The sequence below is a fragment of the Pseudophryne corroboree genome, unplaced genomic scaffold (assembly GCF_028390025.1).
Source record: "Pseudophryne corroboree isolate aPseCor3 unplaced genomic scaffold, aPseCor3.hap2 scaffold_1112, whole genome shotgun sequence".
Classification (NCBI taxonomy): Eukaryota; Metazoa; Chordata; class Amphibia; order Anura; family Myobatrachidae; genus Pseudophryne; species Pseudophryne corroboree.
The window spans coordinates 113,083-139,275 of NW_026967738.1; the positions used below are offsets into that span (position 1 = coordinate 113,083).

General features: G+C 40.6%; 6 non-coding genes across 6 annotated transcripts; all 6 read right to left on the reverse strand.

The window, feature by feature from the left end:
- Positions 1 to 7,148: 7,148 nt before the first annotated feature.
- On the reverse strand, positions 7,149 to 7,311 carry LOC134989567 (U1 spliceosomal RNA). The gene has a single exon (XR_010194693.1). It is a non-coding gene; the product is annotated as a U1 spliceosomal RNA (small nuclear RNA).
- Positions 7,312 to 7,463: 152 nt separating this feature from the next.
- Positions 7,464 to 7,627, reverse strand: LOC134989629 (U1 spliceosomal RNA). The gene has a single exon (XR_010194746.1). It is a non-coding gene; the product is annotated as a U1 spliceosomal RNA (small nuclear RNA).
- Positions 7,628 to 20,959: 13,332 nt separating this feature from the next.
- Positions 20,960 to 21,123, reverse strand: LOC134989552 (U1 spliceosomal RNA). The gene has a single exon (XR_010194685.1). It is a non-coding gene; the product is annotated as a U1 spliceosomal RNA (small nuclear RNA).
- A 151-nt stretch (positions 21,124 to 21,274) lies between these two features.
- On the reverse strand, positions 21,275 to 21,438 carry LOC134989646 (U1 spliceosomal RNA). Its single transcript, XR_010194762.1, has one exon. It is a non-coding gene; the product is annotated as a U1 spliceosomal RNA (small nuclear RNA).
- Positions 21,439 to 22,112: 674 nt separating this feature from the next.
- LOC134989551 (U1 spliceosomal RNA) lies at positions 22,113 to 22,275 on the reverse strand. Its single transcript, XR_010194684.1, has one exon. It is a non-coding gene; the product is annotated as a U1 spliceosomal RNA (small nuclear RNA).
- Positions 22,276 to 22,427: 152 nt separating this feature from the next.
- LOC134989560 (U1 spliceosomal RNA) lies at positions 22,428 to 22,591 on the reverse strand. The gene has a single exon (XR_010194688.1). It is a non-coding gene; the product is annotated as a U1 spliceosomal RNA (small nuclear RNA).
- Positions 22,592 to 26,193: the final 3,602 nt, after the last annotated feature.

Genomic DNA, 26,193 nt, shown 5'->3' on the forward strand with positions numbered 1-26,193 from the left:
CATTTTCGATCTTAAGTGCTATATCCAAAAAAGTGACCTGTGTGGGGTGGCAGTACCCCGTAAACTTCAAACCATAATTATTGCAATTCAAACTGGCAACAAATTCTTCTGCTGATTCAGTGCTCCCCTCCCAAATGAAAAATAAATCATCAATGAAACGGCCATAAAGAACCAGGCTCGCCCCGAGATCACTGGTCCACACATGTTGTTCCTCGAACCGCCCCATAAACAGGTTGGCGAAACTCGGAGCGAACCTGGTTCCCATGGCCGTCCCCCTAGTCTGTAAATAATATCGTTTATCAAAAATCAAATAATTATGTTCGAGTATAAATCTAATACTCTCCAAAATCAACCACCGCAATTCTTCCCCTATATTAGGGTCTCTTAACAGATAAAATGCCACTGCCTCAATCCCCAACTGGTGCTCAATGTTAGAATATAATGATTCTACATCACATGTGATAAAACAATAAGTTGACTGCCATTTAATATTTTTAATTAAATTTAAAAAATGTGTAGTGTCCTTAATGTGTGATTTTAATTTGACAACATAACCCTGTAAAAAACTGTCTATAAAAAAAGATAAATTGCTGGTCAATGAATCTACCCCCGCAATAATGGGTCTTCCCGGGGGGTTAATTAAAGTTTTATGTACTTTTGGAAGACAATAATACGTGGGAATTACCGGATTATCAGAAAACAAAAAACATTGAGTTTCTCTGGATATAGCACCTAAATCCACTGCCCTATTTAGCAAGATTTTTAATTCCTTTTGAAACTGTGCGGTGGGATTGTGGGTCAGTCTTGAATACAGGTGGACGTTGTTTAATTGTCTATTGGCCTCCGCCAAGTACATCACTGTATCCATTACCACAATCCCACCGCCTTTATCAGCTTGTTTAATAGTCAAGGAGGGATCCCCCCTCAAGATTTTAAGTGCTGATCGTTCCTTAGTACTCAAATTATCCTTTAACGATTGTTTCTCTGATTTTTGGCACATCTCCCTAAATTGTTCTAATGTTGACTTATAGAAGCTCTCAATATAGGGCCCTCTATAAGTCAGCGGGTAAAACTCAGACTTATTTTTAAATCTGTTTGTCCCATTACCATCAAATATTTTAGTATAGTCCTCCTTATTCGACTCATTCGTTGATTCATCTGCCAAGGATTCTAATATATCAACCATTAATTGGTCATCCTGATCCAATATAATGGGATTACCTTCAATACCTTTTTTCTTCATATTTTTCATCGCGAAATATCGCTTTCTACTTAGCGTTCTGATATATCTATTAAGATCAACGAATAGATCGAATAAGTTGGGTTTTTGGGCGGGAGCAAAGTTTAAGCCCTTTTCAAGCAATCTCAGTTGATCTGGACCCAACTTTTTTGAGGACAAATTAAAAACCCCTTTTCCCTTCACTTTAATTTCATGTTTTTTACTTGACCTACTCTTTCTTCCTCTCTTTCCTCTGGCTCTTGTTCTCTTTGCCTTTTTCCGGACCACCCTGTTCCTTCGTACTTTCTTTGTGGACGGTTTTGGAATCTGTGGCTGTCCTCCAAAAAATTATTTGTGCCACCATGGGTGTTCGACTGTTGCCTATTCTTCCCTCCCATATCTACCCAATCATCCCTTCCAGAGTCTCTTCTACTCCACTTGGAATATGGGGCTGGGGATTTGACACTATTTTGTTGGAATAAATTATCATGCCTATTCCTATAGGTATTTGGTTCCCAATTCCCCTCATCCTGATTCCTAAAACTCCTGGAATCTCTCCGATCAATTGGGGTTCTTGGTCCCCTGTAATGACCTAATCTATGTTCAAGATTTTGTCTGGGTCCTAATTCCCTTTTAGAGGGTTTTTGGTCATAGATGTTGTCCCTCCTTCTATTGTAAGTGTGAACCTCTCCCTTTTGATAGTCTAATTTATCCCGATTTAGTTTGTTGTTTTTTCTGAAGACTAAGGTTTTTTCAAAATCCTCCACCTTACGATTTACTCTCAGATCTCTTTCATTGAATCCTTTGTCTTCAGAAAAAGATTTCAACAAATCCTGGGTCTTTTCAATTTCCTTCTGTATCACACTAACTTTGTCTTCCCTAAATCTGACAAGCAATTTCATAAGGTTTATGGAACTATTATCTAGTAATTTATTCCATTCCTCTGAAAACTGCTTGTCCTCTTTAAACGTAGAGGTCTTTAAAATCCTCAATCCCCTGGGTATCAAACCTTGATCTAAATATTTCTGTAAGGACACCTGGTCCCACCAGTGCCTTGTTTCCTCTATACATAGATTTTCTAGTCTATTGAATAAACCATGCATATCCTCCAAATTCTCATCCCTCTCCATAATTTGTATATCTTCCCCCCCTCTTAAATACACATTGCGTCTTTCCAATCGTTCAGCTATGCACTTAAGCGCTGCCATATCAATGGTTCCCCAAGTTACCTGCTGCCCGAGATGCAATTACCTAAGACAATCAAATCAAAGAATAAATGATACTGGATGTGTACACAACCGCCCACACACCAACCTTGTGTGGACAGAAGTATACACTCTCCGGCGCCAGTACCCGCTGGATCAAGGAGATTTTAGACAATGGCGGAGACTGCTGCTCCTGATACAGGGATAATTGCAATCCCTATATTGAACAAAAAAACACAAAAACTACCCACACAGGTGTGACCCTCTGTAGGAAATCAGTAGCGCTGTCCCCACCATTTATCGGAGATAATCAATAAATAATTAAAAAATGGCTAATTACTATTAAATTTTAAAACATATAAATCATATTTTATTAACATATATTGCTGCAGCAAAATTGACATACATAAAAATGCATATTGTGTATAGTGGATGCCTTTAATGTAAATGCTCCACATACACAAATGTATATACTTAATTACGTTTATTCTCTGAGGCTTGGATTTTAATAAGCTGACTTCAAAATGTCCACATAGATTAATGATAGACCAATGAGCTCGGCATTTACGGACACTGCTTGCATGAGTATGTCCTTAATTAATTAATGTCCCGAAAAAGATGTGTGCACACATATATCACTTTGAATGGATAGTTACCATGGGCGATAAGTTTTTCATTCACCTCTTTAGAACAGTCTGTTTAGGACCGTCCCAATTGGAAAGACTCCCTCTGCTGGTGCTTGTTCATTTACTGCAGAATATCTGGAGACAATATCCACGGGAATCCGTCCACAGTGCTCCGGCTCCCTCTGCTGGTGGCTAACCGCAATTGCAGGTGGACTGGCTGTTTTGTCGTAGCCAGAAGCCGGTGATCGTGTAAAACAAGCAGGAGGTGATAGTCACTGCCAGTAGGTCCTTCGAAAACGCGTTTCTCCGCCTTCCCAGTGCGTTCAGCGGCTTCCTCAGTTCGAATGACCATCATCCCAATGAACACTTTATATAGCCCCACTTATTTGAAATTCCCGCGGCCATTCGCGCATGCGCACTCAAACGTGCGTTCCAAGCCTCAGTCTCATTACAAACTTTAAATAGACTCCAGCGGCCATTTTAGCTGGTTAAAACACACGATCCAAGCCTCATTATCACACCCGGAAGTTGCATCCATCGTTCTTATTAACAATATCAGAATCAAGCCTCGTTTTAAAACATAATTATCTACAACTTCATATTCAATTATACTGAACTCTAATGCAATTTGCTCAACAAGATTACGTCACTTAGTTTAATCATAATTAATTTATCATGATTACAAGTAATCCATGTCTTATTTGACAACATCAGTACAAATATGACCGTATTTAAGAACAATATTAATACTAGTCAACACATCCTATTTTATTAGCACAGGTGATAAATATATTAAATATACTGCTCAACAGTATCATTACTCGGAAATAAAAGGGGACTAATTTTGATTATAATTTGTACTTTATAATTTATAATTTAGATCCCCACACGCCATCTTGTGGTTCAAATACATAATTACACCCCTTCGTATTGTTATACATAATCCTGTTATCTCCATCTCCTTAATCCAGCATCATAAGGAACCATATCCTATCCCACCCCCCCATATATTATATGTCAAGAATGATATTTATAAAAATCAAATATTTATATTATAAATATTAAACATTTGAACTTAGATTTTATTTAACTCAACCGTATCATTCAGACCCTGCGGGATCAAGGTTTTTAGGCTAAAGATCCAGAAAGCCTCTTTCTTACATAACCTTTTATACCTATCACCTCCTCTACTGGTTACCGCCACTTGTTCAATTGCCATAATTTGTAGATTATCACTTTTCCCTCCATTGCATTCCAAAATATGGCGGTATAGGTAGGTGTTTCCTACTTTTTTATCTATCTGTCTTTTATGCTCCATGAACCTAACGTGAAGTGCCCGAGTGGTGCGCCCCACGTACTGTGCTCCACAACCACACTGTAAGACGTAGATAACATACATGGATCTACAATTCAGAAAACTTTTTATATTGAATTTCTCTCCCGATACAGATGAGACAAATTGTGTGGTTTTCTTTTTTGTGTGTTTGCATGTTGTACAGTTTAGTCTACCACACTTATGGAACCCTAATGGCGGTTTGGGTATCCATGTATCTATTTGTCCCCCTTGGGCATCTGGAGCCATGGATTTTTCCCCAGGTCTCCTAAAAAAACTTGGAGCTAGTGCGGACTTCAGACTATCTGACTTCCGAAATATTACCTGTTCACTAAGGACTACATTGGAGTTCAACATCTCATCCAACTTGAGAATAGAAAAGTTCTTCTTAATTATCCTCTTGATCTTGTATGCACTAGTATTATACTTAGTTACAAACATTGTTGTCCTATCCGTCATTTTGTTATTTTTCTTTCTAGTATTTTTGCTGGTGGTATCCAATAAATGGTCTCTTTCCATATTTTCCACCTCCTTCCAAGCCTGGTCAAGAACAGATATTGGATACCCCTGCGTAAGAAACGCCCCATAGAGAGATTCCATTTGTTCTCTTGCTCCTTCTTTGGTGGAACAATTCCTTTTTATCCGAAGGAACTGGCCCTTCGGTATATTATCCTTCCATCGTTGTAAATGACTACTTTTGTAATGTAAATATCGGTTTTGATCTACCTCCTTAACAAAAGTATTTGTTATAATGATGTCATTTTCGATCTTAATGTAATTATGTATTTGAACCACAAGATGGCGTGTGGGGATCTAAATTATAAATTATAAAGTACAAATTATAATCAAAATTAGTCCCCTTTTATTTCCGAGTAATGATACTGTTGAGCAGTATATTTAATATATTTATCACCTGTGCTAATAAAATAGGATGTGTTGACTAGTATTAATATTGTTCTTAAATACGGTCATATTTGTACTGATGTTGTCAAATAAGACATGGATTACTTGTAATCATGATAAATTAATTATGATTAAACTAAGTGACGTAATCTTGTTGAGCAAATTGCATTAGAGTTCAGTATAATTGAATATGAAGTTGTAGATAATTATGTTTTAAAACGAGGCTTGATTCTGATATTGTTAATAAGAACGATGGATGCAACTTCCGGGTGTGATAATGAGGCTTGGATCGTGTGTTTTAACCAGCTAAAATGGCCGCTGGAGTCTATTTAAAGTTTGTAATGAGACTGAGGCTTGGAACGCACGTTTGAGTGCGCATGCGCGAATGGCCGCGGGAATTTCAAATAAGTGGGGCTATATAAAGTGTTCATTGGGATGATGGTCATTCGAACTGAGGAAGCCGCTGAACGCACTGGGAAGGCGGAGAAACGCGTTTTCGAAGGACCTACTGGCAGTGACTATCACCTCCTGCTTGTTTTACACGATCACCGGCTTCTGGCTACGACAAAACAGCCAGTCCACCTGCAATTGCGGTTAGCCACCAGCAGAGGGAGCCGGAGCACTGTGGACGGATTCCCGTGGATATTGTCTCCAGATATTCTGCAGTAAATGGACAAGCACCAGCAGAGGGAGTCTTTCCAATTGGGACGGTCCTAAACAGACTGTTCTAAAGAGGTGAATGAAAAACTTATCGCCCATGGTAACTATCCATTCAAAGTGATATATGTGTGCACACATCTTTTTCGGGACATTAATTAATTAAGGACATACTCATGCAAGCAGTGTCCGTAAATGCCGAGCTCATTGGTCTATCATTAATCTATGTGGACATTTTGAAGTCAGCTTATTAAAATCCAAGCCTCAGAGAATAAACGTAATTAAGTATATACATTTGTGTATGTGGAGCATTTACATTAAAGGCATCCACTATACACAATATGCATTTTTATGTATGTCAATTTTGCTGCAGCAATATATGTTAATAAAATATGATTTATATGTTTTAAAATTTAATAGTAATTAGCCATTTTTTAATTATTTATTGATTATCTCCGATAAATGGTGGGGACAGCGCTACTGATTTCCTACAGAGGGTCACACCTGTGTGGGTAGTTTTTGTGTTTTTTTGATTTGGGATAGGGCTGGGGAGGGCCGCTGCTCAGGCACATCTCTGTCAAGTAAAGGAGATTCAACTGAGGCAGCACAAGGGAACTCTCATCTGGGGACAACAACTGCAGGGAGAACACATATTTTCAGATGAACATGGGGTGGCAGAAGGCTGCCTAATACTGAAGCACCCCCAAACAACAAACCAAATGCAACAACTAGTGCAAGCATTCCTGGGGGATGGCCTGCAGCAGATGGATTTGAATATGGTGATGTCATCCAAGCAGTGGGTCAAAGTTGGCTTCAACCCTCGTCTGCATATGAAAAGAGAAAAGGAGCGTGCAGGGCATGGAGGCCTTTTGTGGTGCTTGGATGACCCCTAGTTCGCATTAAGCACCCCCACCCTCCTTCGGTGTGGGGCTCATGTTGGCCATTCCCCAGCCCCTGAAGCATTCAAGCTGATTTCTTGCAGCAGCTGGGCACTGTAACAGCTCCAGAGCTGCTCTGTAATGCAAGTAAAAGGGTGTGGGCCCTGCAGCACTACCCGTAGTTTGCATTGTGCATTGGGAGGCATAAAGTAAGCAGACGGGAGGAGAAGTCAGGATAGTGCACAAGGGTATAGAAGGGAGGGGCTCAAGAAAAAAGAAGTAGAACCAGACAGCAAACTAGGCTGGAGAGAGACCTGAGACAAAGAGATCTGAATTACATGAGAGCCGACCAGGGAAAACTCAAATTATGCAGTCAAGTTTCCCACATTTGGGGAAATCGCAGGGGCAGCACACCCAGAGTGCAATGGGTGAGCCTTGCCCTGGGAGAAGCAACTTCATGATCATAGTATCTCACCTGGCAGGTAAGTAGGAGTTGGGCTAGAGCTGGGGAGGGTCGCTGCTCGGGCACCCCCCTGTCAAGTGAAGGAGATCCAACTGAGGCAGCACAAGGGAACTCTCGAAAGAAGAACAAGGCTAGAGGAAGATCTGAGACAAAGAAATCTGAATTTTACCAGAGCTGACCAGAGGAAAGCACAAATACAGTCCCCCACTACCACAAATAATGCAGTCGAGTTTCCCACATTTGGGGAAATCACAGGGGTCAGCATACCCAGAATGCAATGAATGAACCTAACCCTGGGAGAACAATCTTCATGACCATGGTATCTCCTATGCAAAATAAGTATGATTTGGGATAGGGCTGGGGAGGGCCGTTGCTCAGGCACATCTCTGTCAAGTAAGTTGCATTTGATTTGTTGTTTGGGGGTGCTTCAGTATTAGGCAGCCTTCTGCCCTACCATGTTCATCTGAAAATATGTGTTCTCCCTGCAGTTGTTGTCCCCAGATGAGAGTTCCCTTGTGCTGCCTCAGTTGAATCTCCTTTTGGAGAAGACCTCAATAAGATTGTAGCTGATCTGGCTACTGCTAAAACAGCTTGCCTACCTAGTATGACTCCTACCACGCAGAAGGCTAAAAGTACTTTTCTTGGCCCTTTCATCCTCCAGGTAAAGCGTACCCAAGGTCAGGCATACCCAAAGCAAGCTCATGTTTCCAGACCTGCCAAGCCCAGACTGAAGCAATCCTGGGCTGCCCATCAGCCTGCTTCCAAAACGGACAAGCCTGCCGCATGACGGTGCAGGCCTCCCTCTGGGGGATCCCAGGGTGGGGGGCCCGACTTCTAGGTTTGGCAAAGAAAGGTATAATTCTAAGCTAGAGAATTCTGTTTGGAGCTCACCTTGTACTTTGTGAAGAAATAATCAGCATTGTGGCTGAGCAGATACATGTAGTGTGTGGCTGCAAACTGCATGGATCTGCTGCGTTGTAATGCTGATTCTTTTTTTTTGCAAAGTACCAATAGCTTCATATAATGTTCACAATTTTTATGCAGGATCAAATAGCTCAATAGGTAGGGTGTTTGATTAGAATTCAACAGGTTATAGGTTTGAATCCTGGGTATGGTAGTTTGAGATGTGTTATTTAATAAAGTATGTTGTTCTGACTGCCGGCATCCTATCACCTGGGATATCATACTAAATAAATGGAGTTGATCAAATTTTTTTTTTTTTTAACTAGGGACAATTTCCAGATACTTCTCTTTATAACTGAGATTGCCCCCTGGAACTTCACATCAGTTGACAACTATGCATGAGTGGGCAGTGCTTGCCCTGGATCTGTCCACCCATTTATGTGCCGCCATAAAATAAAGCATGACTAACAGTTATCCTGGGCGTACACTACACAATTATCTGTCAGGCTATCTATCCAGTCTGGATGGATGGAATGAAAATCTGGTAATGTATAGGAGCAAATGTCAATTAACCATTTGCTCCCAAACACTAGAAAAGTGGTCAAAAATGGTCATTACACAAATTGGTTAAACCCAAAATTTAACCAATTTGTTTAGGGGACCATTTTTGTCCATTTTTTAGTGTTTGAGAGTAAATCGTTGATGGTCATTTGCTCACATAGATAACCGGATTTCTATTCCAACCAGCCAGTGTTGGAGAGATGGTCTGCCAGATTACATAATGCATACCAGAGCCATAACTAGACTTTTTGGTGCCCTGTGACAGAGAATTATATGCCCTCCCCCCCATTTTTGCAATATGGACAAAAGGCGCATGCCTTGTGGGGAAGGGGCATAACAAGATTGATCTCAGAGAAAGCACATGAGATATGAAGATATATCTAGTATACTTGACACTCAATGGTTTGTGGTATTGCAGGGGTGCCCTCCTTAAATGCATATACAGTCACACATGGCATGTTTGTGTAAATGGCATATCAGCAGTCAGCACTAACTGGTGACATGCCATTTGTACAAGTAAGCCATGTGTGACTAATATATAAACATACTTTATTAAATAACACCTCAAACTATCATACCCAGGATTCAAACCTATAACCTGTTAAATTCTAATCAAACACCCTACCCATTGAGCTACTTGATCCTGCATCTATTCTAACCTCCAAAAACAGATTCAGTTGCATTTTCCAGCGTGTTTTGTTTGCGCCTTTGCAAATGTCTTACATCGACAAACTTATTTAGTACTATTTTGCAAATAGGGTTACATTGTCGCAACATTGTGTTCCCTAATTGCTTGATTTTTTAAATGCAAAAATTGATAAAGACACCTGATAATTGCTCTGTGGAGTCTTCTTTTGTGTCTACTTCTTATCTACATTTAATTCCCTACCTATAATCAAGGCATTTTTAAATGCTGGGTGCTGCCAGGACGTGAGGCCTACCTAGTCTTTAGATCTGAATTTGAATGTACTTCTGAACTAACTTAATTTCCTACTTCTAAACTCATTCCTAAATTCACTACTTACATTAATCCTGTAGTTGGGCATTTTGAGCCTTCAATTGTGGGCATTGTTTTGTGTCCAGACCAGCAGCTGGTGGTGTGCATTTGCTGGAAAGGCATCGAAGACCTCCGATATGCTGCATCTCCTGATGTGTGTCTGCCTCAAGTGGCAGTCAGCAAATGCATGCTAGACACCCCATTCCAAGCTGATTGTGACATCACGGAACATGCATCATAGAACAGGCATGCTAGAACATGGGTCTTCAACCTGCGACCCTCCAGCTGCTGTGGAACTACATATCCCAGCATGCCCTGCCTCAGTTTTAGCATACCTTAATAGCAAAACTGTGGCAGGGCATGCTGGGATGTGTAGTTTCACAGCAGCTGGAGGGCCACAGGATGAAGACCCATGTGCTAGAACCAAACCGCAGGTACATTGAATGCTAGCAAGCTGAACGTTTAAATCCTTTTTGTTCCGCAGCATTCCAATGTGGAAGATTCCATGGAACCAGAGATTATTCCATTGAGAAGGACATGCTGCCTGGATGACTGCACTGTGCAAATTAAATCACGGAGCCAGTTGGCTTGTGGGTGGCTCTGGTTACTGGGTGGTTAGGTGGGCGGTGTGTCGGAGGTGGAGCACATGCAAATGAATGTGTATCATCCAGCTAGAGAGAGAGAAAACTCATGCAGGAGTGTGCCTGCTTGTCAGTGAGTTATGCACCTTGCCAGACGTCAAATCTACATGGAGCAACTGGAGGGGACAAGAGCAGGTTTGGAAAATATAGACAGAAGAGCATATATGCTGGCGCATTCTCCATGATTGTGTCAGCTTATGTTTTGGTGCACTGCACTTTCCTCCACTAAGTTTTAGCCATTTTGTTTAAACGCAAGTGTAGTTGCTTCTCGCTCTTTTGGCTGTGATATTGTATTGTGGTTGAAGAGTCTGCTGGAGGGATTGTTTTCTTCATTGGCGAGAGACTGAAGATATTCCAGGATGGAAGGCTTGGGAACACTATCCGTTTTTCAGTTGTGGAAGAGTTGAAAGACCGGATTGGACTACATTCTATAGTAAAGGGTATCTTTGTATTTATTAATCCTCCCTTTATATGTGTCTGTCTTTCAATAAAGCTTTGGGCTTGTGATTCCGTCACCCTCTTACACTCCACACCCATAGCCTTATTAACTATTGTATTGTTTAAATGTATAGTGCAGTTCATGATTTATAGTGTAGGCTGACCTGTGCTGTAGTTCTTGAACTGTACTATACCGACAGCATTTGTATTGTGTTTTGGCTGTGCTGCAACACAGTACTTATGTGTGTAATGTTTATGTATGTTTTATGGCTTCTTTATGTCAATAAAGACTGCTTTTTCAATCCAATATCTGAAAACAATCAATGTTTATCTTTGATGGCAATAGAAGTGGTATGATATTTGCTGCTTTTGAAAGGCAATATCTGATATGTCCCCTATCTGGGAACCATATATTAAATGGCTTTTCAGAAAAGGGAGATGGGAGAAGAGCTTTCAGTACTTGTAGGACCGATGCACATTTCCTATTCTAGCCTCCAAACACAGATTCAGTTGCATTTTCCAGCGTGTTTTGGATGCGCCTTTGCAAATGTCTTACATCGACAAACTTATTTAGTACTATTTTGCAAATAGGGTTACATTGTTGCAACATTGTGTTCCCTAATTGCTTGATTTTTTAAATGCAACAATTGATAAAAACACCTGATAACTGCTCTGCGGAGTCTTATTTTGTGTCTTCTTCTTATCTACATTTAATTCCGTACCTCTAATCAAGGCATTTTTAAATGCTGGCGGCTGCCAGGACGTGAGGCCTACCTAGACTTTAGATCTGAATTTGAATGTACTTGTGAACTAACTTAATTTCCTACTTCTAAATTCATTCCTAAATTCACTACTTACATGAATCCTGTAGTTGGGCATTTTGGGACTTCGATTGTGGGCATTGTTTTGTGTCCAGACCAGCAGCAGGTGGTGTGCATTTGCTGGAAAGGCATCGAAGACCTCCGATATGCTGCATCTCCTGATGTGTGTCTCCCTCAAGTGGCTGTCAGCAAATGCCTGCTAGACACCCCATTCCAAGCTGATTGTGACATCACGGAACATGCATCATAGAACAGGCATGCTAAAACATGGGTCTTCAACCTGCGACCCTCCAACTGCTGTGGAACTACACATCCCAGCATGCCCTGCCTTAGTTTTAGCATACCTTATAGCAAAACTGTGGCAGGGCATGCTGGGATGTGTAGTTTCACAGCAGCTGGAGGGCCACAGGATGAAGACCCATGTGCTAGAGCCAAGCCGCAGGTACATTGAATGCTAGCAAGCTGAATATTTAAATCCTTTTTGTTCCGCAGCATTCCAATGCGGAAGATTCCATGGAACCAGAGATCCTTCCATTGAGAAGGACATGCTGCCTGGATGACTACACTGTGCAAATTAAATCACGGAGCCAGTTGGTTTGTGGGTGGCTCTGGTGACTGGGTGGTTGGGTGGGTGGTGTGTCGGAGGTGGAGCACATGCAAATGATTGTGTATCATCCAGCTAGTGAGAGTGAAAACTCATGCAGGAGTGTGCCTGCTTGTCAGTGGGTTATGCACCTTGCCAGACGTTAAATCTACATAGAGCAGCTGGAGGGGACAAGAGCAGGTTTGCAAAATATAGATAGAAGAGCATATATGCTGGCGCATTCTCCATGATTGTGTCAGCTTATGTTTTGGTGCACTGCACTTTCCTCCACTAAGTTTTAGCCATTTTTGTTAAGCTCAAATGTAGTTGCTTCTCGGCCTTTTGGCTGTGATCTTGTATTGTGGTTGAAGGGTCTGCTGGAGGGAGGGATTGCTTTCTTCATTGGCGAAAGACCAAAGATATTCCAGGATGGAAGGCTTGGGAACACTATCCGTTTTTCAATTGTGGAAGAGTTGAAAGACCGGATTGAACTACATTCTATAGTAAAGGATGTCTTTCTATGTATTAATCCTCCCCTTATATGTGTCAGTCTTTCAATAAAGCTTCGGGCTTGTGATTCCCTCACCCTCTTACACTCCACACCCATAGCCTTATTAACTGTTGTATTATTGTACAGTTTAAATGTATAGTGCAGTTCATGATTTATAGTGTAGGCTGGCCTGTGCTGTAGTTCTTGAACTGTACTATACCGTCAGCATTTCTATTGTGTTTTGGCTGTGCCGCAACGCGGTACTTATGTGTGTAATGTTTATGTATGTTTTTTTGCTTCTTTATGTGCATCGGTCCTACAAGTACTGAAAGCTCTTCTCCCATCTCCCTTTTCTGAAAAGCCATTTAATATATGGTTCCCAGATAGGGGACATATCAGATATTGGATTTCAAAAGCATCAAATATCATACCACTTTTATTGCCATCAAAGATAAACATTGATTGTTTTCAGATATTGGCTTGAAAAAGCAGTCTTTATTGACATAAAAAAAAACATACATAAACATTGCACACATAAATACAGTGTTGCAGCACAGCCAAAACACAATACAAATGCTGACGGTATAGTACAGTTCAAGAACTACAGCACAGGCCAGTCTACACTATAAATCATGAACTGCACTATACATTTAAACTATACAATAATACAACAGTTAATAAGGCTATGGGTGTGGAGTGTAAGAGGGTGAGGGATTCACAAAACCGAAGCTTTATTGTAACACAGACACATATAAGGGGAGGGTCAATAAATAGAAAGATATCCTTTACTATAGAATGTAGTCCAATCCGACCTCTGTGCTCTTCCACAACTGAAAAACAGATAGTGTTCCCAAGCCTTCCATCCTGGAATATCTTTGGTCTTTCGCCAATGAAGAAAACAATCCCTCCCTCCAGCAGACCCTTCAACCACGATACAAGATCACAGCCAAAAGGCCGAGAAGCAACTACACTTGAGCTTAACAAAAATGGCTAAAACTTAGTGGAGGAAAGTGCAGTGCACCAAAACATAAGCTGACACAATCATGGAGAATGCGCCAGCATATATGCTCTTCTATCTATATTTTGCAAACCTGCTCTTGTCCCCTCCAGCTGCTCTATGTAGATTTAACGTCTGGCAAGGTGCATAACCCACTGACAAGCAGGCACACTCCTGCATGAGTTTTCTCTCTCACTAGCTGGATGATACACAATCATTTGCATGCGCTCCACTTCCGACACACCACCCACCCAACCACCCAGTCACCAGAGCCACCCACAAGCCAACTGGCTCCGTGATTTAATTTGCACAGTGTAGTCATCCAGGCAGCATGTCCTTCTCAATGGAAGGATCTCTGGTTCCATGGAATCTTCCGCATTGGAATGCTGCGGAACAAAAAGGATTTAAATATTCAGCTTGCTAGCATTCAATGTACCTGCGGCTTGGCTCTAGCACATGGGTCTTCATCCTGTGGCCCTCCAGCTGCTGTGAAACTACACATCCCAGCATGCCCTGCCACAGTTTTGCTATTAAGGTATGCTAAAACTGAGGCAGGGCATGCTGGGATGTGTAGTTCCACAGCAGCTGGAGGGTCGCAGGTTGAAGACCCATGTTTTAGCATGCCTGTTCTATGATGCATGTTCCATGATGTCACAATCAGCTTGGAATGGGGTGTCTAGCAGGCATTTGCTGACAGCCACTTGAGGGAGACACACATCAGGAGATGCAGCATATCGGAGGTCTTCGATGCCTTTCCAGCAAATGCACACCACCTGCTGCTGGTCTGGACACAAAACAATGCCCACAATCGAAGTCCCAAAATGCCCAACTACAGGATTCATGTAAGTAGTGAATTTAGGAATGAATTTAGAAGTAGGAAATTAAGTTAGTTCACAAGTACATTCAAATTCAGATCTAAAGACTAAACACAAAACACAAAATAAGACTCCACAGAGCAATTATCAGGTGTCTTTATCAATTGTTGCATTTAAAAAATCAAGCAATTAGGGAACACAATGTTGCGACAATGTAACCCTATTTGCAAAATAGTACTAAATAAGTTTGTCGATGTAAGACATTTGCAAAGGTGCAAACAAAACACGCTGGAAAATGCAACTGAATCTGTTTTTGGAGGTTAGAAAAGATGTAGGATCAAGTAGCTCCATGGGTAGGGTGTTTGATTAAAATTCAACAGGTTATAGGTTTGAATCCTGGGTATGATAGTTTGAGGTGTTATTTAATAAAGCATGTTTATATATTAGTCACACATGGCTTACTTGTACAAATGGCATGTCACCAGTTAGTGCTGACTGCTGATATGCCATTTGCACTAAAACAAATGAAAATGGTAAAAGTTATTGTACTTTAAGTAAAAATAAAAGAGCAAAAATATCAATCCCAGTTTTGGATTACTTGAATTAACAAAAAAAAACGCATATAGCAGAGGATAGTTTCAATCTGCTTACCTCTGGGCTATGGACCCAGCATGCTTCCATTACAGTACTCTGCTGCACATGTAATTGCAAGAGATCCTGAAGCACTCACTCATCATGGGAAAGTACCAATGTGTTTCTTCATTGGTTGATGGAAGAAACATCTTACAAAAACTCTCCAGATTATTGACTATTTAAAGTTTTTCTAGGAAACGTTCTAGATGAATGCTTATTAGCCTTTGTCAGTATGTACTTTTGCAAAGTGTCGCTGTGGCGCAATCAGTTAGTGTGTACGGCTATTAACCAAAAGGTTGGTGGTTCAATCCCACCCAGGGATGTAATTGACCTTGTTATCAGATTTTGGTGATCTTTAAGTAGACAAGTCAAAATTTCAAAAACCCCTGTTATGGTGTAGGGTACCTGGCCTTCTCTGATGTAATCAGAGTTAGATTTGATTCAGTGATTTTATAAAAACAGCTAGGAAGCACAATTTAGCAGTGGTTTGCAGAGAAAAAGAAATATGCTGGCAAAAAAATCCAATTGAGTGATTAAACAGCTCTTCATTTTCTGGCTTTATTTTTATGCTAACAAATTTGTTCTCTGAAAAGTGTCCACAAAGCCAAGTATCTGATTAACATCTTTGTAGGGATGGTTTTTCACCTATTACTAAATTAAACTTGCTTCATTGGAAAGGCAGCAAGATGCATCCTCATTTCAATATCTACTGAAATAATACAGGTTGACACCAGGAAACATTAACGCCACTGCATCCTTGCTGCTTTCTCATGTGGAAGTCTGTTTAATGTGAAAACAAGGTGATATCTAATTAGCACACAGGTAAGGAATTAAGAAAATCTTTATTTAAGGGTGAAGATGTTTCTCACAAAATCGTTGCCCCAATGCATCATTGAAATTCAAGCTGGAAAGATGATTTTAATATATCACTTGTACATTTTGTATTGCTCTTCTGGTGACAATGTAGTTTGTTTTTGTCAATTACCATTTTAATAATAGGGTAAAGAAAATTAAGTGGATTTTTGAAAGAAAACAATACTGTCAATATACTATTAAAACAAATTAAAATGGTAAAAGTTATTGTACTTTAAGTAAAAATAAAAGAGCAAAAATATCAATCCCAGTTTTGGATTACTTTAATTAACAAAAAAAAAATGCATATAGCAGAGGATAGTTTCAATCTGCCTACCTCTGGGTTAAGGGGCCCAGCATGCTTCAATTGCAGTACTCTGCTGCACATGTAAGTGCAAGAGATCCTGAAGCACTCACTCATCATGGGAAAGTACCAATGCGTTTCTTCATTGGTTGATGGAAGAAACATCTTACAAAAACTCTCCAGATTATTGACTTTTTAAAGTTTTCTAGGAAACGTTCTAGATGAATGCTTATTAGCCTTTGTCAGTATGTACTTTTGCAAAGTGTCTCTGTGGTGCAATCGGTTAGTGTGTTTGGTTATTAACCAAAGGGTTGGTGGTTCAATCCCACCCAGGGATGTTATTGACCTTGTCATCAGATTTTGGTGATCTTTAAGTAGACAAGTCAAAATTTCAAACCCCCTCTTATGGTGTAGGGTACCTGGCCTACTCTGATGTAATCAGAGTTAGATTTGATTAAGTGATTTTATCAAAAAACAGCTAGGAAGCACAATTTAGCAGTGGGTTGCAGAGAAAATTAAATATGCTGGCAGAAAAATCCAATTGAGTGATTAAACAGCTCTTCATTTTCTGGCTTTATTTTTATGCTAACTAATTTGTTCTCTGAAAAGTGTCCACAAAGCCAAGTCTCGGATTAACATCTTTGTAGGGATGGTTTTTCACCTATTACTAAATTAAACTTGCTTCATTGGAAAGGCAGCAAGATGCATCCTCATTTCAATATCTACTGAAATAATACAGGTTGACACCAGGAAACATTAACGCCACTGCATCCTTGCTGCTTTCTCATGTGGAAGTCTGTTTAATGTGAAAACAAGGTGATATCTAATTAGCACACAGGTAAGGAATTAAGAAAATCTTTATTTAAGGGTAAGATGTTTCTCACAAAATCGTTGCCCCAATGCATCATTGAAATTCAAGCTGGAAAGATGATTTTAATATATCACTTGTACATTTTGTATTGCTCTTCTGGTGACAATGTAGTTTGTTTTTGTCAATTACCATTTTAATAATCGGGTAAAGAAAATTAAGTGGATTTTTGAAAGAAAACAATACTGTCTATATACTATTAAAACAAATTAAAAAGGTAAAAGTTATTGTACTTTAAGTAAAATAAAAAGAGCAAAAATATCAATCCCAGTTTTGGATTACTTTAATTAACAAAAAAAAATGCATATAGCAGAGGATAATTTCAATCTGCCTACCTCTGGGTTATGGACCCAGCATGCTTCCATTACAGTACTCTGCTGCACATGTAAGTGCAAGAGATCCTGAAGCACTCACTCATCATGGGAAAGTACCAATGTGTTTCTTCATTGGTTGATGGAAGAAACATCTTACAAAAACTCTCCAGATTATTGACTATTTAAAGTTTTTCTAGGAAACGTTCTAGATGAATGCTTATTAGCCTTTGTCAGTATGTACTTTTGCAAAGTGTCGCTGTAGCGCAATCAGTTAGTGTGTATGGCTATTAACCAAAAAGTTGGTGGTTCAATCCCACCCAGGGACGTAATTGACCTTGTGATCAGATTTTGGTGATATTTAAGTAGACAAGTCAAAATTTCAAACCCTCTCTTATGGTGTAGGGTACCTGGCCTACTCTGATGTAATCAGAGTTAGATTTGATTAAGTGATTTTATAAAAAAAACAGCTAGGAAGCACAATTTAGCAGTGGGTTGCAGAGAAAAAGAAATATGCTGGCAGAAAAATCCAATTGAGTGATTAAACAGCTCTTCATTTTCTGACTTTATTTTTATGCTAACAAATTTGTTCTCTGAAAAGAGTCCACAAAGACAAGTATCTGATTAACACCTTTGTAGGGATGGTTTTTCACCTATTACTAAATTAAAAATGCTTCATTGGAAAGGCAGCAAGATGCATCCTCATTTCAAGATCTACTGAAATAATACAGGTTGACACCAGGAAACATTAACGCCACTGCATCCTTGCTGCTTTCTCATGTGGAAGTCTGTTTAATGTGAAAACAAGGTGATATCTAATTAGCACACAGGTAAGGAATTAAGAAATTCTTTATTTAATGGTAAGATGTTTCTCACAAAATCGTTGCCCCAATGCATCATTGAAATTCAAGCTGGAAAGATGATTTTAATATATCACTTGTACATTTTGTATTGCTCTTCTGGTGACAATGTAGTTTGTTTTTGTCAATTACCATTTTAATAATCGGGTAAAGAAAATTAAGTGGATTTTTGAAAGAAAACAATACTGTCTATATACTATTAAAACAAATTAAAAAGGTAAAAGTTATTGTACTTTAAGTAAAATAAAAAGAGCAAAAATATCAATTCCAGTTTTGGATTACTTTAATTAACAAAAAAAAATGCATATAGCAGAGGATAATTTCAATCTGCCTACCTCTGGGTTATGGACCCAGCATGCTTCCATTACAGTACTCTGCTGCACATGTAAGTGCAAGAGATCCTGAAGCACTCACTCATCATGGGAAAGTACCAATGTGTTTCTTCATTGGTTGATGGAAGAAACATCTTACAAAAACTCTCCAGATTATTGACTATTTAAAGTTTTTCTAGGAAACGTTCTAGATGAATGCTTATTAGCCTTTGTCAGTATGTACTTTTGCAAAGTGTCGCTGTAGCGCAATCAGTTAGTGTGTACGGCTATTAACCAAAAAGTTGGTGGTTCAATCCCACCCAGGGACGTAATTGACCTTGTGATCAGATTTTGGTGATATTTAAGTAGACAAGTCAAAATTTCAAACCCTCTCTTATGGTGTAGGGTACCTGGCCTACTCTGATGTAATCAGAGTTAGATTTGATTAAGTGATTTTATAAAAAAAACAGCTAGGAAGCACAATTTAGCAGTGGGTTGCAGAGAAAAAGAAATATGCTGGCAGAAAAATCCAATTGAGTGATTAAACAGCTCTTCATTTTCTGGCTTTATTTTTATGCTAACAAATTTGTTCTCTGAAAAGAGTCCACAAAGCCAAGTATCTGATTAACACCTTTGTAGGGATGGTTTTTCACCTATTACTAAATTAAACATGCTTCATTGGAAAGGCAGCAAGATGCATCCTCATTTCAATATCTACTGAAATAATACAGGTTGACACCAGGAAACATTAACGCCACTGCATCCTTGCTGCTTTCTCATGTGGAAGTCTGTTTAATGTGAAAACAAGGTGATATCTAATTAGCACACAGGTAAGGAATTAAGAAAATCTTTATTTAAGGGTGAAGAGGTTTCTCACAAAATCGTTGCCCCAATGCATCATTGAAATTCAAGCTGGAAAGATGATTTTAATATATCACTTGTACATTTTGTATTGCTCTTCTGGTGACAATGTAGTTTGTTTTTGTCAATTACCATTTGAATAATAGGGTAAAGAAAATTAAGTGGATTTTTGAAAGAAAACAATACTGTCAATATACTATTAAAACAAATTAAAATAATAAAAGTTATTGTACTTTAAGTAAAAATAAAAGAGCAAAAATATCAATCCCAGTTTTGGATTACTTTAATTAACAAAAAAAAATGCATATAGCAGAGGATAGTTTCAATCTGCCTACCTCTGGGTTATGGGCCCAGCATGCTTCCATTGCAGTACTCTGCTGCACATGTAAGTGCAAGAGATCCTGAAGCACTCACTCATCATGGGAAAGTACCAATGTGTTTCTTCATTGGTTGATGGAAGAAACATCTTACAAAAACTCTCCAGATTATTGACTTTTTAAAGTTTTTCTAGGAAACGTTCTAGATGAATGCTTATTAGCCTTTGTCAGTATATACTTTTGCAATGTGTCTCTGTGGCGCAATCAGTTAGCGTGTTCGGTTATTAACCAAAAGGTTGGTGGTTCAATCCTACCCAGGGACGTAATTTACCTTGTTATCAGATTTTGGTGATCTTTAAGTAGACAAGTCAAAATTTCAAACCCCCTCTTATGGTGTAGGGTACCTGGCCTTCTCTGATGTAATCAGAGTTAGATTTGATTAAGTGATTTTATAAAAGAACAGCTAGGAAGCACAACTTAGCAGTGGGTTGCAGAGAAAAAGAAATACGCTTGCAGAAAAATCCAATTGAGTGATTAAACAGCTCTTCATTTTCTGGCTTTATTTTTATGCTAACAAATTTGTTCTCTGAAAAGTGTCCACAAAGCCAAGTATCTGATTAACACCTTTGTAGGGATGGTTTTTCACCTATTACTAAATTAAACTTGCTTCATTGGAAAGGCAGCAAGTGATGTCATCCAAGCAGTGGGTCAAAGTTGGCTTCAACCCTCGTCTGCTTATGAAAAGAGAAAAGGGATATGCAGGGCATGGCGGCCTTTTGCGACGCTTGGATGACCCCTAGTTCGCATTAAACACCCCCACCCTCCTTCGGTGTGGGGCTCATGTTGGCCATGCCCCAGCCCCTGAAGCATTCAAGCTGATTTCTTGCAGCAGCTGGGTACTGTAACAGCTCCAGAGCTGCTCTGTAAGGCAAGTAAAAGGGTGTGGGCCCTGCAGCACTACCTGTAGTTTGCATTGTGCATTGGAAGGCACAAAGTAAGCAGACGGGAGGAGAAGTCAGGATAGTTCACAAGGTTATAGAAGGGAGGGGCTCAAGAAAAGAGAAGTGGAAACAGACAGCATACTAGGCTGGAGAGAGACCTGAGACAAAGAGATCTGAATTATACGAGAGCCGTCCAGGGGAAACACAAATTATGCAGTCAAGTTTCCCACATTTGGGGAAATCGCAAGGGACAGCACTCCCAGAGTGCAATGGGTGAGCCTTGCCCTGGGAGAAGCACCTTCATGATCATAGTATCTCACCTGGCAGGTTAGTAGGAGTTGGGCTAGAGCTGGGGAGGGTCGCTGCTCGGGCACTACCTTTCAAGTGAAGGAGATCCAACTGAGGCAGCACAAGGGAACTCTCAAAAGAAGAACAAGGCTAGAGGAAGATCTGAGACAAAGAAATCTGACTTTTACCAGAGCTGACCAGAGGAAAGCACAAACACAGTCCACCACTACCACAAATAATGCAGTCGAGTTTCCCACATTTGGGGAAATCACAGGGGTCAGCATACCCAGAATGCAATGAATGAACCTCACCCTGGGAGAACAATCTTCATGACAATAGTATCTCCTATGCAAAATAAGTATGATTTGGGATAGGGCTGGGGAGGGCCGCTGCTCAGGCACATCTCTGTCAAGTAAAGGAGATTCAACTGAGGCAGCACAAGGGAACTCTCATCTGGGGACAACAACTGCAGGGAGAACACATATTTTCAGATGAACATGGGGTGGCAGAAGGCTGCCTAATACTGAAGCACCCCCAAACAACAAACCAAATGCAACAACTAGTGCAAGCATTCCTGGGGGATGGCCTGCAGCAGATGGATTTGAATATGGTGATGTCATCCAAGCAGTGGGTCAAAGTTGGCTTCAACCCTCGTCTGCATATGAAAAGAGAAAAGGAGCGTGCAGGGCATGGAGGCCTTTTGTGGTGCTTGGATGACCCCTAGTTCGCATTAAGCACCCCCACCCTCCTTCGGTGTGGGGCTCATGTTGGCCATTCCCCAGCCCCTGAAGCATTCAAGCTGATTTCTTGCTGCAGCTGGGCACTGTAACAGCTCCAGAGCTGCTCTGTAAAGCAAGTAAAAGGGTGTGGGCCCTGCAGCACTACCCGTAGTTTGCATTGTGCATTGGGAGGCACAAAGTAAGCAGACGGGAGGAGAAGTCAGGATAGTGCACAAGGGTATAGAAGGGAGGGGCTCAAGAAAAAAGAAGTGGAACCAGACAGCAAACTAGGCTGGAGAGAGACCTGAGACAAAGAGATCTGAATTACATGAGAGCCGACCAGGGAAAACTCAAATTATGCAGTCAAGTTTCCCACATTTGGGGAAATCGCAGGGGCAGCACACCCAGAGTGCAATGGGTGAGCCTTGCCCTGGGAGAAGCACCTTCATGATCATAGTATCTCACCTGGCAGGTAAGTAGGAGTTGGGCTAGAGCTGGGGAGGGTCGCTGCTCGGGCACCCCCCTGTCAAGTGAAGGAGATCCAACTGAGGCAGCACAAGGGAACTCTCGAAAGAAGAACAAGGCTAGAGGAAGATCTGAGACAAAGAAATCTGACTTTTACCAGAGCTGACCAGAGGAAAGCACAAACACAGTCCCCCACTACCACAAATAATGCAGTCGAGTTTCCCACATTTGGGGAAATCACAGGGGTCAGCATACCCAGAATGCAATGAATGAACCTCACCCTGGGAGAACAATCTTCATGACCATGGTATCTCCTATGCAAAATAAGTATGATTTGGGATAGGGCTGGGGAGGGCCGTTGCTCAGGCACATCTCTGTCAAGTAAGTTGCATTTGATTTGTTGTTTGGGGGTGCTTCAGTATTAGGCAGCCTTCTGCCCTACCATGTTCATCTGAAAATATGTGTTCTCCCTGCAGTTGTTGTCCCCAGATGAGAGTTCCCTTGTGCTGCCTCAGTTGAATCTCCTTTTGGAGAAGACCTCAATAAGATTGTAGCTGATCTGGCTACTGCTAAAACAGCTTGCCTACCTAGTATGACTCCTACCACGCAGAAGGCTAAAAGTACTTTTCTTGGCCCTTTCATCCTCCAGGTAAAGCGTACCCAAGGTCAGGCATACCCAAAGCAAGCTCATGTTTCCAGACCTGCCAAGCCCAGACTGAAGCAATCCTGGGCTGCCCATCAGCCTGCTTCCAAAACGGACAAGCCTGCCGCATGACGGTGCAGGCCTCCCTCTGGGGGATCCCAGGGTGGGGGGCCCGACTTCTAGGTTTGGCAAAGAAAGGTATAATTCTAAGCTAGAGAATTCTGTTTGGAGCTCACCTTGTACTTTGTGAAGAAATAATCAGCATTGTGGCTGAGCAGATACATGTAGTGTGTGGCTGCAAACTGCATGGATCTGCTGCGTTGTAATGCTGATTCTTTTTTTTTGCAAAGTACCAATAGCTTCATATAATGTTCACAATTTTTATGCAGGATCAAATAGCTCAATAGGTAGGGTGTTTGATTAGAATTCAACAGGTTATAGGTTTGAATCCTGGGTATGGTAGTTTGAGATGTGTTATTTAATAAAGTATGTTGTTCTGACTGCCGGCATCCTATCACCTGGGATATCATACTAAATAAATGGAGTTGATAAAAAAATTTTTTTTTTTTTTAACTAGGGACAATTTCCAGATACTTCTCTTTATAACTGAGATTGCCCCCTGGAACTTCACATCAGTTGACAACTATGCATGAGTGAGCAGTGCTTGCCCTGGATCTGTCCACCCATTTATGTGCCGCCATAAAATAAAGCATGACTAACAGTTATCCTGGGCGTACACTACACAATTATCTGTCAGGCTATCTATCCAGTCTGGATGGATGGAATGAAAATCTGGTAATGTATAGGAGCAAATGTCAATTAACCATTTGCTCCCAAACACTAGAAAAGTGGTCAAAAATGGTCATTACACAAATTGGTTAAACCCAAAATTTAACCAATTTGTTTAGGGGACCATTTTTGTCCATTTTTTAGTGTTTGAGAGTAAATCGTTGATGGTCATTTGCTCACATAGATAACCGGATTTCTATTCCAACCAGCCAGTGTTGGAGAGATGGTCTGCCAGATTACATAATGCATACCAGAGCCATAACTAGACTTTTTGGTGCCCTGTGACAGAGAATTATATGCCCTCCCCCCCATTTTTGCAATATGGACAAAAGGCGCATGCCTTGTGGGGAAGGGGCATAACAAGATTGGTCTCAGAGAAAGCACATGAGATATGAAGATATATCTAGTATACTTGACACTCAATGGTTTGTGGTATTGCAGGGGTGCCCTCCTTAAATGCATATACAGTCACACATGGCATGTTTGTGTAAATGGCATATCAGCAGTCAGCACTAACTGGTGACATGCCATTTGTACAAGTAAGCCATGTGTGACTAATATATAAACATACTTTATTAAATAACACCTCAAACTATCATACCCAGGATTCAAACCTATAACCTGTTAAATTCTAATCAAACACCCTACCCATTGAGCTACTTGATCCTGCATCTATTCTAACCTCCAATAACAGATTCAGTTGCATTTTCCAGCGTGTTTTGTTTGCGCCTTTGCAAATGTCTTACATCGACAAACTTATTTAGTACTATTTTGCAAATAGGGTTACATTGTCGCAACATTGTGTTCCCTAATTGCTTGATTTTTTAAATGCAAAAATTGATAAAGACACCTGATAATTGCTCTGTGGAGTTTTCTTTTGTGTCTACTTCTTATCTACATTTAATTCCCTACCTATAATCAAGGCATTTTTAAATGCTGGGTGCTGCCAGGACGTGAGGCCTACCTAGTCTTTAGATCTGAATTTGAATGTACTTGTGAACTAACTTAATTTCCTACTTCTAAATTCATTCCTAAATTCACTACTTACATTAATCCTGTAGTTGGGCATTTTGAGCCTTCAATTGTGGGCATTGTTTTGTGTCCAGACCAGCAGCTGGTGGTGTGCATTTGCTGGAAAGGCATCGAAGACCTCCGATATGCTGCATCTCCTGATGTGTGTCTGCCTCAAGTGGCTGTCAGCATATGCATGCTAGACACCCCATTCCAAGCTGATTGTGACATCACGGAACATGCATCATAGAACAGGCATGCTAGAACATGGGTCTTCAACCTGCGACCATCCAGCTGCTGTGGAACTACATATCCCAGCATGCCCTGCCTCAGTTTTAGCATACCTTAATAGCAAAACTGTGGCAGGGCATGCTGGGATGTGTAGTTTCACAGCAGCTGGAGGGCCACAGGATGAAGACCCATGTGCTAGAACCAAACCGCAGGTACATTGAATGCTAGCAAGCTGAATGTTTAAATCCTTTTTGTTCCGCAGCATTCCAATGCGGAAGATTCCATGGAACCAGAGATTATTCCATTGAGAAGGACATGCTGCCTGGATGACTGCACTGTGCAAATTAAATCACGGAGCCAGTTGGCTTGTGGGTGGCTCTGGTGACTGGGTGGTTGGGTGGGCGGTGTGTCGGAGGTGGAGCACATGCAAATGAATGTGTATCATCCAGCTAGTGAGAGAGAAAACTCATGCAGGAGTGTGCCTGTTTGTCAGTGAGTTATGCACCTTGCCAGACGTCAAATCTACATGGAGCAACTGGAGGGGACAAGAGCAGGTTTGGAAAATATAGACAGAAGAGCATATATGCTGGCGCATTCTCCATGATTGTGTCAGCTTATGTTTTGGTGCACTGCACTTTCCTCCACTAAGTTTTAGCCATTTTGTTTAAACGCAAGTGTAGTTGCTTCTCGCTCTTTTGGCTGTGATATTGTATTGTGGTTGAAGAGTCTGCTGGAGGGATTGTTTTCTTCATTGGCGAGAGACTGAAGATATTCCAGGATGGAAGGCTTGGGAACACTATCCGTTTTTCAGTTGTGGAAGAGTTGAAAGACCGGATTGGACTACATTCTATAGTAAAGGGTATCTTTGTATTTATTAATCCTCCCTTTATATGTGTCTGTCTTTCAATAAAGCTTTGAGCTTGTGATTCCGTCACCCTCTTACACTCCACACCCATAGCCTTATTAACTATTGTATTGTTTAAATGTATAGTGCAGTTCATGATTTATAGTGTAGGCTGACCTGTACTGTAGTTCTTGAACTGTACTATACCGACAGCATTTGTATTGTGATTTGGCTGTGCTGCAACACAGTACTTGTGTGTAATGTTTATATATGTTTTTTTGCTTCTTTATGTCAATAAAGACTGCTTTTTCAATCCAATATCTGAAAACAATCAATGTTTATCTTTGATGGCAATAGAAGTGGTATGATATTTGCTGCTTTTGAAAGGCAATATCTGATATGTCCCCTATCTGGG